Source organism: Ctenopharyngodon idella, chromosome 21, assembly GCF_019924925.1.
Source record: "Ctenopharyngodon idella isolate HZGC_01 chromosome 21, HZGC01, whole genome shotgun sequence".
NCBI lineage: Eukaryota > Metazoa > Chordata > Actinopteri > Cypriniformes > Xenocyprididae > Ctenopharyngodon > Ctenopharyngodon idella.
In genome coordinates, this window is record NC_067240.1 from 778,678 (window position 1) to 794,777 (window position 16,100).

At 38.9% G+C, this 16,100-nt stretch overlaps 2 long non-coding RNA genes across 4 annotated transcripts in view; both read right to left on the reverse strand.

The window, feature by feature from the left end:
• LOC127503639 (uncharacterized) overlaps positions 1 to 16,100 on the reverse strand; it is a 129,068-nt gene that overhangs the window by 20,009 nt on the left and 92,959 nt on the right. The window lies entirely within an intron of this gene.
• LOC127503635 (uncharacterized) lies at positions 10,518 to 14,646 on the reverse strand. Its single transcript, XR_007927142.1, has 4 exons — positions 14,572 to 14,646; positions 14,221 to 14,418; positions 13,287 to 13,325; positions 10,518 to 10,964 (listed from the first exon to the last, which is right to left on the reverse strand). It is a non-coding gene; the product is annotated as an uncharacterized LOC127503635 (long non-coding RNA).

A 16,100-nucleotide genomic window follows, 5' to 3' on the forward strand; every position in this document is an offset into this window, starting at 1 on the left:
TAGCCAGGCTTCCAGACACCGAACCAGCGGGACCAAATGGACCACAGACGTACCGGGCGTGGGGCAGCGAGGTAGAGTGCTGGACCCGACTCGGACGGCATAGCGGCCCGTAGTGTGGTCAGACTCTGCAAGGTGGCAGTGTGAATGGGAGACGGCACATGGGAGGCGGCCTCAACCAACACACTGGGACCTGCTGGCGAAGTGAGAGGGGGCTGAGAGTGGCGAGGTGGGGCCTCGCGCACTGCCAGCCGCGCCCTCTTGGGACCTGGAGGGTCAGAAAACAGTTCTACTCCGTGGGCACCGCTGGTCTCCGGAGAGCCAGCGGCGGAACAAACCAAAATTCTCCACCCGGCCCTCCTCCGGGGAGGGAGCGATGCGGGCATCGTCTCCCGAAGAACTGTTTACCTCAGCTCCAGGTCACCAGTTTCTCCAGGACCGCTTCTCGCTAGCCAAGTGGCTTGGCTGCGGGCTGAGCGGGCTGGATTTTAGGCCAGCTTGTGAGATGAGAGCATCGAGAAAGCGTACTTAGACGATGACACACCTCTGCAAGGCTAGCCAGGGGTGTTTCCGGACCACCATGGTAGACATTGTCTGGCCAGGGGCCTGCGCTATGACTTGCATCATGCGTAGCTCAACCCCGACTCAGAACTACCCATATGCAATGAGTGCTTTGGCCTTCCACAGACTTGCCGGGGGCCAAGACCCATGCAGGGCAGAGGTGGTGTGCCCGTAGCACTGCCACCCCACCACAGAGGGTAGTGAGAGAGAAAAAACTTAATGCAGATATGACCCTTTTGGTGTTCCATATTTGGCACCAAGAAAGGCTTCTAAACTGCCAAGTTTTTCATGCACGTCCAGGCTAAGACAGGGGGCGGGGCAAGGCGAGTACGCGTCACACCACGCCCCCAGGGGCCCGGGAAAGCATGGTCGTTAACTCTGAATCTGATTCAGCATGAGCACATCACAACCGTGGGACGCTCAGCCTCATCTTCATGTCCAGAGCCCAACAACCCTCTCTCCAATGTAGCAGTCGACATCTGATCCTCTGCTGGAGCCCTGACTAAGATGCTAGGTCCCCCATGAGAAGGACCAGCAATCCACCCAGAAGCTACCAGCCATGTGAGAGAGTGAACGTGGTCGTCTAACTGAACGACACACGGCGCTGAGCGCCGACGTGGCCATGTTTTTACCAAACATAAACCACCCACGAACACAGTCACAGCATGTTTGCGATGCGCTAGAGGAGTGGGGGGCCCACGGAGATTGGCTCGGCAGGTAATGCCCCACTGTGATCCTCTGGTCACCCTGGCTTATTCACCAAAAGTAGTACTTTTCTGATTCAGAAAGAGAAACTAGATCGGGGAATAGGTGAGGGGACTCCACCTCGTTTGAGGCACTCGAGTCTCGACCACGCATCTAGAGCGCCGAACAACGCGCTGGGTTGCCATGGCAACGCGCGCTGTCAGCCGGCAGCTCGACGGCACACGGCGCGCTGAGCGCTCAAGCCCTTACGAGAAAGGCAAGACGAACAACGCGCCGACGTGGGCATGCTCTCTTTTTTTACAAGAGAATATGAACCACCCACAAACACAGTCTCAGCACGCTAAGCAGACATGAGAGAAAGTGATTGTGGCCGTCAGTGAGGATAGGAAACGACCGCCTCCAGAAACGCACAGACAGAATGACGTCTTGAAAAAGACGCAGTGTCTGTCTGTGAAGCTCTTTTAGAAGCTCTTGTTCTTTGTGCCGAAGCACACAGGGAACAGCCGCGATGTGACTGCAGGTACACTTTTCACTCCCTGAGTCACACACACAGAGGAACCGGCCCAAATCGCAAACCAACGGGGCAAATAATGCTGTGAAAACAGCAGTTGAGAGCTGTATAACAGCTCGAGAAGCTCACTCTGGGAAGCTCGCGGCCTCGCTGTACGGTGCCATAAAGCCAGCACTGTAGAACAAAAGCTCTTCAAAGGCTTGCGAAGTCACTCTCAGACTAACAGCAGGAACACACAGGTTGGCTCCGAAGCGAAAGACAGAGTGCGATTGCATCTGCTCCCCTATTTATACCACCTGGCGGGGGCGGTGCGCATTATGCAAATATCGCACGCCAACTTCATTGGCCTGTTGTAGTTCACTCGAAGCTGATAGGGCTCTCTAGCGATATCCCAATTCGTCGGTCACTACTGACGTACGTCGAACGTGACCGACTGAAAGGGAACACAAAATTACTGTATTTGCATTATTGTTGGGGTAGGTGTAGACATTAATAAACTAACGATTAATGCTATATCATATTGTGCTACCACTACTGTACTTGCATTATTATAAGGGTAGGTTTAGGGTTGGGGTAGGTGTAGATGTTAATAAAGCCATAAACCACGTTAATATCACGCTGGAAGCACAATCTGATCCGGAGCGCTGATTGGCTCGCTGAATGCTGCGTGTGAGTCAACTTTAGCAAAGAATATACACTAATAAGAAGCGACACTCAATCGAACATTCCATTGCAACACCGGCGCCCAGCAGCGGCCCTGCATTTCCGCCATTTTGGGGTGAAAGCGAGTCGGCAGTCCACTAGTTTCTATGGCAATATCAGCTGCTTTGTTTAAAAAAAAACAAAAAAACATTAAAGCTGAAATCCAACCTGAATGATAACAACACAGAATAAAATGCTATCACTAGCGATCATCAAATCCTTTTAACAGTTTATTATCTCTAGAAACCCAGTCAGTTTGGGTTAAAATTCTTTGAAGTTCAAGTATTAGCATTATAAACACTGAATTAATACCAACATATTATGAAATTAAATTAAGGAAATGTATCAGAAAAATTGGGAATGTTGGACAATAAATATATAACAGAAAATAACAGCTTGTTTTTGCAGTGTTGTATGTTAAAGCAAAAGTGTCCAAAAGTGGGAATTATGGGATAACGGACACAGCAATGCATCATGTATTATAAGATCATTATGTTTGTAGCGTGATCCATTAAAACATACAATATATATATATATATATATATATATATAGGCTATTTCAATTCAGATAGTGGGTCTGAAATATATTGTTCGCTGCAAACATGATGATCTTAAATGCATTCATTATTAATTTACTATTAATAAATGTGTAAAGTTGCATAAAATGGAAATACTCAATAAAGTAGGCTAACTACGTTACCTCAGATGGATGAATGGTTGGATTCCACAACTGGTAAAATAAAACATATATAAGACAATACAACATTTACTGTAGGAGCCATACAATTTACTGATGATTTCATTTGAAAAATGTTCTCTTGCGCTTCTGATTTGGTTGTGAAATTAGCCGATTTTGGGTGCGTAAGATGTGAAGGGTTCTATGGGCCAGTTAGTATTTTCACCCCATAATGGTGGCCGTGCTACCGGAGCGCCATCTAGTGGCTGTTACCCAAAAAGGATAAGACTTCCGCCCCTTGGGTACTATAGGCTACTCTTTGACTTTAGTGTATCACAAGGGAAACTAAGTCACATGAATATAACCTGTGTGTGGCCTTTTTTACACTGCCTGTGAATGCTTTAGGTAGGTTTAGATCGGAGTGATCACTTATATCAGTGTTATATCGTCCAGCCCTAAAACTTGTATAGTTTTTGTCAGTTTATTTAAAAACACCCAGTGACGTCACGTGCATACCCTCTATAGAGTACCTCAGGGATGACGTGTTTTTGTAGGCAAAACCCGGAAGCGAGTTAGCATTTTAGGACTTCCGGTTCCATCTCCCCGAAGTCAATGGGTTTTTGCTAAATCGCCTGAAATAAGGTCTGTGGTTAACAAAGCCTCTAAATATTTTCACGTTTTGATCTATGACATAAAACACACCAGTTATAACCCGCTTGTGATTTTTTTTTTTTTTTTTACATTTATCGTGTCTTAAAAACGGTGGTTGATTTCGCTTTCATGGGGGGCATAAATTTTTTTTGATCCGAGAAACAGAATCACCAAAACAATAATATCCCGTATTAATTTATTATTAATGAAACAGACTATATTAACACCAAAACACAAGTCCATCCTAATTAGACCAAACTACACCAAAAACTAGAGAATGACTCTGATTTTTTTTTAACATTTGGTGTAAATGGGGATCGATAGTGGATAATAATGTAGGCCTTGCGCTGTTGAGGCTCGTGCAGCTCATCTCGTGCAGAAATCGAAACAAATGAGAACAGCACACACAAAGAAACTCAGTTAACGTGGTCAAAATTCAAAATGTGGAGTTTTTATATTTATAACATATGATAATATCAATACATCACACGACCAAAAGTGCTGTCCTCCCGATTACATTACCATCACGATTGAAAATCATCAGTTCAATAAACAAGTAGTTAATAGAACAAAAACAGTCAATATTGCGTCTTATTTATTGAACTATTTCAGCAGCAAAAATAGTTCCAAACAAAGATCACAGCAGAACCATAGTGCACGTACCTCACAGCAACACTCAGCCGTCTTTCTTTACTGAATGATTCAGCGTTTTGAGCGAATCGGTTGAATCAAAGATTCAGTGACCCATTCATAAACAACTGCCTCATTCTTGAATGAATCGGCCGTTTGAACAAATCGTTTGAATGAATGACTCAATGACTCAATCATTAAGGCGGTCAAATGCCGCCACCTACTGGCGTTTTAGTTTCATATTTTCCCCCTGATATTTATGGCCCGAGCACCGATGGTGTGAGGACCCTATTGTAATTGCTCGGTCAGTTATTCTTCTCCAAAATGAATCGCATTTTTGAGGACCTAAACATGCTCAAAAACTCATGAAACTTTGCACAAGTGTCAAAAGTGGTGAAAATTTACGTCTGATATGGGTTTCAGAATTAGGTGTGGCAAAATGGCTCGATAGCGCCACCTACAAAATTTCTATTAAGCGCCCTTCGCGCTACGTTTCACATACAGTTATGAAATTCGGTAGACAGATGTAACAGCCCAATACCTACAAAAAAGTCCCTGGGTGCAAAATCTGAAAACCCAACAGGAAGTGAGATATTTTGAATTTTCTCTGCAGAATTTTCGCAGTTTTTGCCATTTCCAGACGTTGTACTTCAACGAACTCCTCCTACAGCTTTAATCAGATCAACATCATATTTGGTCAGTCTAATCTAAAGGTCTTTGTGATGTTAAATTGTGAAGATCTAGAGTTTTCGCTAAAGGGCGTGTCCGTGGTGGCCTGACAAAGTTTGATGATTCGCCATGAAACAGGAAGTTGTTGTAACTCGGGCATACAATGTCTGATCTGCCCCAAACTTCACATGTTTGATAAGAGTACTGTCCTGAACACATCTACATGACAATATTCAGTTATAGTAATAGCACCACCCACTGGCAACAGGAAGTGACGTGTTTAACACTGTAATGCACTACTAGCAACTTACTAAAATATGCAATTGAGTACTAAACCTGCTTAGCTAAAACACTTAGCTGAGTGCTAAAGCATGTTGTTATTATCATCATGAAACAGGAAGTGGTTGTAACTCAAGCATACAATATCCAATCTGCCTATTAATATTTAAATTTGTTTGATGATCTGAAACATTAAAGTGTGACAAACATGCAAAAAAATAAAAAATCAGGAAGGGGGCCAACACTTTTTCACACCACTGTAGCAGCTTAAACAGTTGAACCAGCTGTCATAGTTTATATTTTCTATACATTTCTTTAATGAATTGTTCTCAGGTGACTCTTGACTAATGAAGGGGACGTGTAATTCATTCTGAATTGCATTGCAAAAGAAGACATTCATTGCGATGTGGATGAGAATTTGTGGAAAATATGTATATCATAAAACACAGGCAGATAGATAGATCCTCTGTTTCAGGTACAGTGCATCCAGAAAGTATTCACAGCGCTTCACTTTTTTTCTTAACATTTTATGTTACAGCCTTATTCCAAAAGTGATTAAACTCATTATTTTTCTCAAAATTCTACAAACAATACCCCATAATGACAACGTGAAAGAAGTTTGTTTGAAATCTTTGCAAATTTATTAAAAATAAAAAATGAAAAATCACATGTACATAAGTATTCACAGCCTTTGCCGTGACACTCAAACTTGAGCTTAGGTGCTCCTGTTTCCACTCATCATCCTTGATGTTTCTACAACTTGACTGGAGTCCACCTGTGCTAAATTCAGTTGATTGGACATGATTTGGAAAGGCACACACCTGTCTATATAAGGTCCCACAGTTAACAGTGCATGTCAGAGCACAAACCAAGACATGAAGTCCAAGGAATTGTCTGTAGACCTTCCTATTTTTATATTGCTGTGAAAGAAGTCTGATCTTTAACATTTTCATATCACAGTGACTTGTGTTCTGTAATTTGTTGACAGTAAAACAGTAAAAGTGTAACTGTGAATCCTGCGATCAATATCCCAAATACAGTGATTTAGAGAAAAGCACTTACTGGTTTGCAAATGTTAAAAATGAATCTGTAAATGTGCCAAAGTGACTGAGAAGAACAGTAACCTGACTCAAACTAAAGGAGAAGAACTGTAACCTGACTCAAACTAAAGGCCTTGGAGTTTGAAAACCCAGTTGCGCCATCTAGTGGACAGAGATGGAAACTACTGCTAATCTTTTGTGTATTACAGTAATAAATATACTGTAATAATATATATATATAATATATATATATATATATATATATATATATATATATATGTGTGTAAATGAGTTTGTGCTGATGATCCTCATTCAGCTTCATATCAGATCTCTGATTTCTCTTCACTGTCTCTGAACCAAAACCTCAAATGAAAATTAATATGACTGACTGAAATTCTTCTATTTAATGCGTTATATTCATGCAAGTTATTTTAATGGTATTTTGTTATGAACTCACAAATAATATTGGTGATTTTGAATTTTGTGTGAAATGTAAAAGTTATAGCAACTTAAAAATGGATACTGTTTACATTAAAAAAAAAAAAAAAAAAGTAAATAGGATTTAATATTAAATGTAAGAACATTAATTATTCACTGTCTTCTTATTCATATTCTAGAGGAACAGATTGTTGCATTAATTTAGAATAGGTTGAAAATATGAGTATTAAATGCATTTAAAATAAATGGAATGGAGGGATATAAAAATATACAGAGAAATAGCTATTTTATTTTTCAGCTTGAAAGTGAGCTAGTTTCTTACTTTCATAAGTGTAATTTTTATTTTTATTTATTAGCCTTTACAGGGAAATAACTAGAAGCATAAAGTGCAGTAAATGGTCAAACATTTTACATTCCAAAATGCAGGCCGTATTCACAAAACATTTTATCTTACCACTAAGAGTTCTCCTAAATGGCAGTAAAAGTTCTTAGTTAAGAGTTTTCTCTTAAAACCTATTCACAAAGCTGCTGAGACAAACTTTTACTAAGGAATAGAGAGAAGTATTAAGCTAAGAGGAAGGGCGGGGTTGACCTCATCGCTATGGATGATGTCAACACACTAACTATGACAGTGATTGGCTGATGGAGAGGAGTCTCTGTCAGCTATTTAATCATAGAAATACTGTAGAATGCCCATGTTGCCATATTAAAATAAAGGTTTTAAAATGTAGGCTAAGTGTCACTAATTAAACTAGTATATGTTCAGTTAATTGTCTACCTCTTACATGTCTGCGTCTCAAGAGGAATTCAAGCGAAGAGATTAAAATCTAGAGATTAAAGAGATTAAAATCTATAAAACTCAGGAGTCCTCTGGACTACTCCTAACGTTTCACAGACATAGTGCTTTTAGTTTTAGCACTAAAATGCTTTGTGAAATACTCTTAGAGCAAAAATTTAGGAATCCTAAAATTAGGACTGACACGCCCATTAAGAGTTTCTCCTAAATCGGCTACTTAGGAGCTACTTTTAGATTGGTGGTGGTGATGATGTTCAGGTCTTCAGCAACTGCTGATGGACGTCAGCGATGAAGGGTTTGATGTGAGACTCTCTCCTCCCTTTTCACATCAGAATGAAGTTTTTCAGGCTCATCTGGATCATGGAACACTAGAAATAAACACATTGTTTTAAATTTATAAGATATTTAGAAATGCATCTGGGCCCGTATGTATAAAGCTGCTCAGAGTAAAATTTTAGTCTTAAGTGTGTCAAAATTCTAAGAATGACGTGATTTTACTCTTATTCTTAGACTTAAGAATAAGTTGGATTCATAAAGGGTCCTAGGTGTCTCAACTAGGTCACTGCTCCTAAATTATTTAGAAGAGCTGGAGAGGGATCTTAACCTAGTTAAGAGTAACAAGATGGCAGCAGAGAGGAGGAGACACACGCTCTCCAATGAAGATATGATGTATTGAGTTATATGATGACATGGAGTTGATAAAATGATATAAACTTGATCAATTCTTTTTGTAACTGACCTAATAAGAAATGTAATAACTTTAAATAAATTTAATAAATATTACTTAAACAATAATTTGTTTAATGCATTTTAATACATTTAATGACTTTGAATAAACTTTTTATAATTTTAAATGTAACAACTTCTCCCACTCTACAAATCAATGCTCTGACTGTAGAAATGAAATAGTAATTATCTTTTTACTATTTCATGAAGTCATGAAGTAAAATGTAGTGGTGCAGCGGTGATGACTCTGACCCATCAGTCAACAGTAAGCTCTTAAATAGTATAAACTCACACCAAACATAGTGGACAAAACTGACTCCAAGCACAGCTACACGATATGCTTACATCTTTTAACACATTTTTAAAATATTTGAATTAAGGTTGAAGATGTCCGTTTTCATATGGCTGGACATCACATTTGGCCACTAGTCTATGGCACTTCATTGACTGTCTGACTGACCATCAAACCATGCAGCAAAAGCAAGACACTGTTATGTTGATAGTGGTCTTCCCTGCAGTTGTTGGAGCCGTTGATGAACTCGTGTTCACATCATTGCTCCAATTGTAAATGAGGAGACATTTATCAATAGAGAAAGATTCCACACCATCAGTACTAACGTGTGGTAATTTTGCACAATGCAAAGCTATTTTTAAAAATAAATTAAAATATTAAAACGTTTCAGTGTCTTTTTCAATGATTTTTTTTTTATTTTTTTTTTTAATAATATTAAATGATTGGTGTTGTGCTGCTGTGACTTCACCCTTGCAGGCTCGCTATTGGCTGATTCAGATCTTAACTGGAACTGAACTGGAAAATGTGATCCGGGAGAGCGTCTGATGTCTGATGTTGTAATGCTCGGGTGAAACAGTTTACCTAGATTAGAGACAAAACTAAAGTTTATGCTTTAGTTAAAAATGTTTTATTAAACCGCAGAGTCTGTTCAGAGAACAATACTGTCAGATGAATATTATCTCTTTATTAGTGCTACTAATTACTTTTTTAATCATGTTTTAATTTTATTAAAATATTGAGGCTGATCAAAATGTAAAGTTACTCCAGGAACTCACTATATTTAAAAGTTGCAGTGAAATAAACTGTAAGCAGACATCTCTTCTAAAGTCTGATGTGAAGCAGATGATCATGTGATCTTCTCTCAGCTGATGATCTGCTGTAATACTGATTATCTCCAGTAGAGAGAGACACTTCACTGTATGACATACTGAACCATGTGTGTCTCTAGATCTCACTCCACTTCTCCTGAATTATTTTCTTGAGTTTGTACAGTCAGAGCTCAGAAGTGTGTTTTCATATTATCTGAATATCCCACAATTTCATTCTTGTCTTCTGTAAATGACATTTTTCTGAGAATGTACATGCCACAGTTTTAAGACTAGAGAGTCATGCTGGATTTTATTATAATAGCAAATCTTTTGGAAGTTTAAGAGTGAAATGTTCAAATTTACTTCATTTTGAAATTGTTCTGTAATTTATAGGGTTAGTTCACCCAAAAATGGAATTTCTGTCATTAATTACTCACCCTCATGTCGTTCTACACCCGTAAGACCTTCGTTCATCTTCAGAACACAAATTAAGATATTTTTGATGAAATCCAAGAGTTTTTTTTTCTCCCATACGCAATGTAATACCATAATTTAAGGTCCAGAAAAGTACTAAAGACATCATTAAAACAGTCATGTGACTGCAGTGGATCAACCTTAATGTTATGAAGTAACGAGAATACTTTTTGTGCGCAAAAACAAAACAAAAATAACCACTTTATTCAACAATCTCTTCTCTTCTGTATCATTCTCATATGTTGTTTATGTCCAGTGCTTCTACGTCAGAACGCTGGCTCAGTATTGGCCAAAGCTGATCATGTGATTAGCACGACGCATGCATGTGATGCTGACGCAGAAGCCGGCCAATAATGAGTCGGCATTCTGACGTAGAACCTGGAAGCGCTGGATGTAAACAACGAATGAGAATGACACAGAAGAGAAGAGATTGGTAAATAAAGTTGTTTTTTTGCGCACAAAAAAGTATTCTCGTCTATTCATAACATTAAGGTTGAACCACTGCAGTCATCTTCTATAATCTCTCTCTCAATATACAGTATACTATACACAACAAGGAAATTAACACACAAAAAAAATTGTATTTATTTTTTACAAGAGGTTTGGAACAGGTTTATTGAAGTTGTACACATTTGTTACAGTAAAAATAATTCTAAAAAAAACTATCTGTTTTAAGTGGCTACACATACAGTAAAAACAGGTCAGATTCATTCAGAAAAAAGTACTGTAGTCATGAAATGCACTTATAAATACAATATCTATATAAATATAGTATCCATTTATACACCTTCATCTTATATATAAGATGAATGTTTATAAATGGATTTTACATTTATATATAGTCTATTCTGTAACAGTGTCTTTCTTAACCATGGACTTCATATTTGTTGATTTTACATGCATCTGTATTATTATAATAAATAATAATGCTAAAATATATATTGTTTAATCAGTGACTGAAGATGATGGAGAATATTTTGCTGGTTAGGTGAATAAAACTGCTGCTTTCTAAAAAGAAAAGAAAAACACTCAGAACTAGTATAACACATACAAAGAACAATTTAAAATCAGATTTGTGCATGATTTTTACCCAGTTGTAACTCTATTTGGTTCCCTATCGATGGAACTCAACACTGCATCAGTTGCTGACGCTATGGGGACGTATCCGATAGAACCCGGGGTCTGAAGCATGTGTGCGTTCATGTTAATCTTATAAAGATAAAAGGTCTGTTCTTGCTTGATTTTCTCTCGAGGGATGATAATCAAGTGTTTGCAAGGAGCGCATTCAGCTCTCGAGGAAGCTGAATGCATTCATTGTGATGCATTCGCTGTGGGTCCAGGTGAAAAAAAATACACTTCTATAATGTACTTAAAGTGCTCTATTTTTGCGCACTAATTTTATACTTAATATACTAAAAATTCTTAATTCTAAAAATTAAGAACATCTACTCAACTGTGCTATTTTGAGACACCATGAAATATGAACTAAAATGTGCTTTTAATATACTATCTCTGTATTTAAAAAATGTATTTAGATACTACTTCAAGTGGTAGCTATGCCCTGGCTTGACTCTCGCTTGAGGGATGAGAGTCGAGCATCTGCACCTCGTGGTTTGGGTCCTGCAGAAGCAGTAAATCGGGATTGACGAGAGTATTCTTTCATTTGGTCTTCTCCTACTAGCTCCAATGCTCTCAAGACCTGTTTTTAGATTTGGAAGCTTGTTCTGCGAATTTTTCCAATCCAAAATAGATATTAATTAAACATCAATGCTCTCATGCCGGCTCAGTAAGTCTGTTGCTCTACGGCCAATTCCAACCTTGCTAAGAGGATATTATGTGGTGTGTCTAGTTCTGAGGAATTAAATGTGCAGAGAAAGTTGAGGCAGATGCTTTTAATAATCCACCTCCTCTGCTGCCCCACATATATAAGTCTTCGAGCCTTTCATTCTTTCCAGATCTCCACATTGAGGTGTTGAGATAATGGAGGAATTTGTATTCGGCTCGCATTGTGTCTCCCACACAGGCAAACTATTCTTGTGTGGTGGGGCTGAGCATCGATACGTGAGGATGCCCCAGATGAGGGTGCCCCAGATGAGGATGCCCCAGTTGAGGGTGCCCCAGTTGAGGATGCCCCAGTTGAGGGTGCCCCAGATGAGGATGCCCCAGTTGAGGGTGCCCCAGATGAGGATGCCCCAGATGAGGGTGCCCCAGTTGAGGGTGCCCCAGTTGAGGGTGCCCCAGTTGAGGGTGCCCCAGTTGAGGATGCCCCAGTTGAGGGTGCCCCAGATGAGGATGCCCCAGATGAGGGTGCCCCAGTTGAGGGTGCCCCAGATGAGGATGCCCCAGATGAGGGTGCCCCAGTTGAGGGTGCCCCAGATGAGGGTGCCCCAGATGAGGATGCCCCAGTTGAGGGTGCCCCAGATGAGGATGCCCCAGTTGAGGGTGCCCCAGTTGAGGATGCCCCAGTTGAGGATGCCCCAGTTGAGGGTGCCTGTGAGCTATCTCTCTCCTGGCATTTCATCCTCTTTGAAAACTCTCACATTGCCATTGGGAGTAGAGCAAGTGCGTTTGACAATGCGTTGAGGAAGCACCACTCTCACATAGCTCTTTTCTGAAAGGATGACAGTCAAGTGTTTGTTCAGGCCCCTTGTCTGCTGAAACTGTGCTGTGGCTTCGGTTGTGGGATCGTAGGTAGGTAGAGGCAGATGTTGTTTAGCATAGGATCAAAGTATGGACCAATGTTAAGTGAGAGTATGAAGTCAAGGTGAGATTAGGTGATCCACATTCTTATCTGGTCCAGAGCAATGCTGTTGTTCAGCATGCTCCTCTGATGTTAGGTCTGCTGGGAGCCTGAGGTGGACTAAGTCACAAGAAGTAGCCCATTCTTTTATCTGTCGCCCACCCCAATGTGTGAATGGGTTGATAGATTGTGCTTGGTGACCTTCACAGCACACAGGCAGATATTGTTCAGTATGGCATAGTGTGTAATAACTTCCCCATAGTGTCAGCAACTGATGCAGTGTCAAATTTTCTCAAAAGGGAACATCTTAGCATTACACATGTAACCCTGGTTCCCTGAGAAAGAAACAAGAAGCCACGCTTGGACATACCTATGCGTCTTCCTTCAGACAATTGAAATCTGATGACATGTAATGCAGGCACCCATTTGTTAGCTCATGCGCTCCATGTGACCTCGTCAGACTGCTGTTGACCAATAGATTGGTGTGATTTCACAAGTGCTTTAGTGTCAGTAACTAACGCAGTGTTGAGGAACAAGGGTTACATGCATAACCCTAAGACGTTTCTGTATATCATGTGTAAATCTCTCACCTCGTCTGTGACTCTTCTGAAACGCTGCAATGTCAGAAACTGGAAATTTAAAAAAACAAACATCTGATTATAGCATTTATATAGCTCAAACAGCAGAGCATGTAATGGATTTGATTCCTAGTAAATGAAAGAACTGATTCATGAATCAGTGTCACTTTAATTAAAAGCAGCTGCCAAATGCATGCAGTAGTGGAAATAAATTTATATACACCTTGCAGAATCTGCAAAATGTTAATTATTTTTAACAAAAAAAGAAGGGATCATAAATATATGTTGTTTTTATTCAGTCTTGCCCTGAATAAGCACAACAGACTTGAACTGTATTTCACATAACAGATATTTACTTATGGTCCTTAATACAAAATAATAACTATGAATATGTAAACTTATGACCACAACTGTAAATGCATTGGTAACACTTTAGAATACTGTTCTGTAATTAATGAATAACTACACAGCAACAAATGAGTAATGCAATATTAACATTCTAGAAACTACTATTAACTAACAAGAAACTCTGATAAGTTGAGTGTGGTAGTTCACTATTCACTACAATCAGAATCTACTATTTTTTCATATCTCCCAGAGGACTACTAAGAACTGCTATATACAGGTTCATAATTAATATGAATAATGCATAATGTATAATTAATTCTAAAGTGAAGATCATGGTAACACACTGGTAATGACTCAAGTATTACCAAATCAGAGTTTTTTTTTTTTTTTTTTTTTGTGGTTAGTTAATAGTAGTTACTAGAATGTTAATATTGCATTACTCATTTGTTCCTGTGAAGTTGTTCATTAATGACGGAACAGTACTTTTCCTATAAAGTTCATATAGATGAATGAAAAGGCACAGTTTAGAATCAGTTTTACTCCAAAGAAAGTTAAACACTATTGATGATGAAATATTTTAAACATCATAAATACTCACAGTTTGGTTTGCCACTATTAATGCTGTTTTGTCGATCTAGTCTCAGCGTCTTTTTCAACTCATTACATTGTAACTTTTTGTCCTTTTTGTTCGCCATTTTTCTCTTTCTCTTTTGTCCATTTGTTTAATTATTCTGCAGTCTGTGATGCTCCATACATGTTCTCCACTGCATTGATTTACATCCTACCTTCGTATAATCTGTTTTAAAAAATGTAATTAATATGGTTTTGCTTTACAGGTCTACAGTACATTTCAGTTTCACTATAATACAAACATAATTGTCCATTTTTAAAAGTATTAATTAATAAACATCTCTTTACTAAATAATTAAAAATAAAGTGTTATATTCACCTTGTGATGAGTTGAAAAGAGAGAATCTCTACCACAGATCTGACATCTCTGCTGCTGATATGAATGAAGTTCCCCTTTTAATACTATAAGTACTTCCCCTTTAAATACTTCCTTGTTGTGACTTTGTTGCTTGTGTGTTAACCCTATATGGGTGAATTAATGCTGATATAATGATGGCAAATCATATCCTAACTGAAATAAGTTTAACACATATTTAATTAATTCAACTAAAACTAACTAAATGTCTTCATTGGGCTGTGAATTGACAAATAGGAATAAATGCACTGAAAAAGTACAGACACTTTTAGTCAGGCTGATATTAATTTTTTCGAAATGGTCAAATATCATTTGATATAACACTCTATCATTATTTATTTCTTACACATATTAGCAGGGGCGTGTATGCAAAGTTTGAAGCTGTGTATCCTGAGATCACCAGCATTTCAATATGAATTTCTAACATTTTTAAATCAAGTAATCATGTCAGTAATCATGTATGCAAATAATTTTTTTTTTTTTAAACTGTCAATTTTCCTTGTCATGGTTGTGTTTCCCGCGATTCAATGAGAATATAATAACTCTTCGTGATGCTTCCGTTTGTCGATAAAGTCCAAACTTCGACACATGCGCAAGGTAAATGTTGAGATGGAGTTGTGATGTACTGTGTAGTAGTCAAAGAAGAGTGTGGAAAGAGTGATTGAAAACCATAAACAAAGCAGCATATCATTCTCCATAATTTTTGTTTTGGTTCTTGTTCTAAACTTTGTATGCAAAGGCGGATACGCTACTTTTCTTCTTCTATCCTTCGGAGCAAAACGTCCTGTAAATGACACAACTCATTGCTGCCCTCTGATAGCCTATAAAAAAGCAATTGTACTGTGCATGTGTCGAATGCGTCCATCCGCATTTCAAGCAGCCATATCTAGTTAGTCCCATCTATTTAAATGCTTGCCAAACTCATAATTAAATATGTTTTAAAGCAGGAGTCTCAGGTTTCAATGGGAACTGAAGTTTCTAAGGGCAGCTGCAGTGATGCAATGACTTTACCAGTCAGCGATTGGCTGTTTTATTTAGAGGCGGGACTTATTCCGCCATATTGTGCGTTGCATTTTCTCTCATTTATAAGTAAGAGGACCATCTTTGTATACCTATAGTCTTTGTCTGCACTCATCCATGGTCGAGTATACTTTGAAACACGAGATGGAGCTGAAAATGAAGTATACTTGGGCTTTAAATAGTAGCGAGTGCTATGCTGTTCGTAGATTTAATGTTTATAGGTCACGTGTTCACACAAAATGAAATGCAGTTAGATGAATGAAAATAATGTCAAGAAATAGCTGTTTTTTTGTTGGTGTTGTTTGTTTTTCACATACCATGAGAATCCTGCTGCAGGAGGTCATAGGATCTGATGCTCAGTCACATAGCACTCAAGCCACATGCTTACAATTCAGTACTTCCCTAGGGTTATTCTGAGTCAGCTCAACCAGTCCTCGATTTTGATAATTTCTTTTCTCAATAGTTCAAGATAG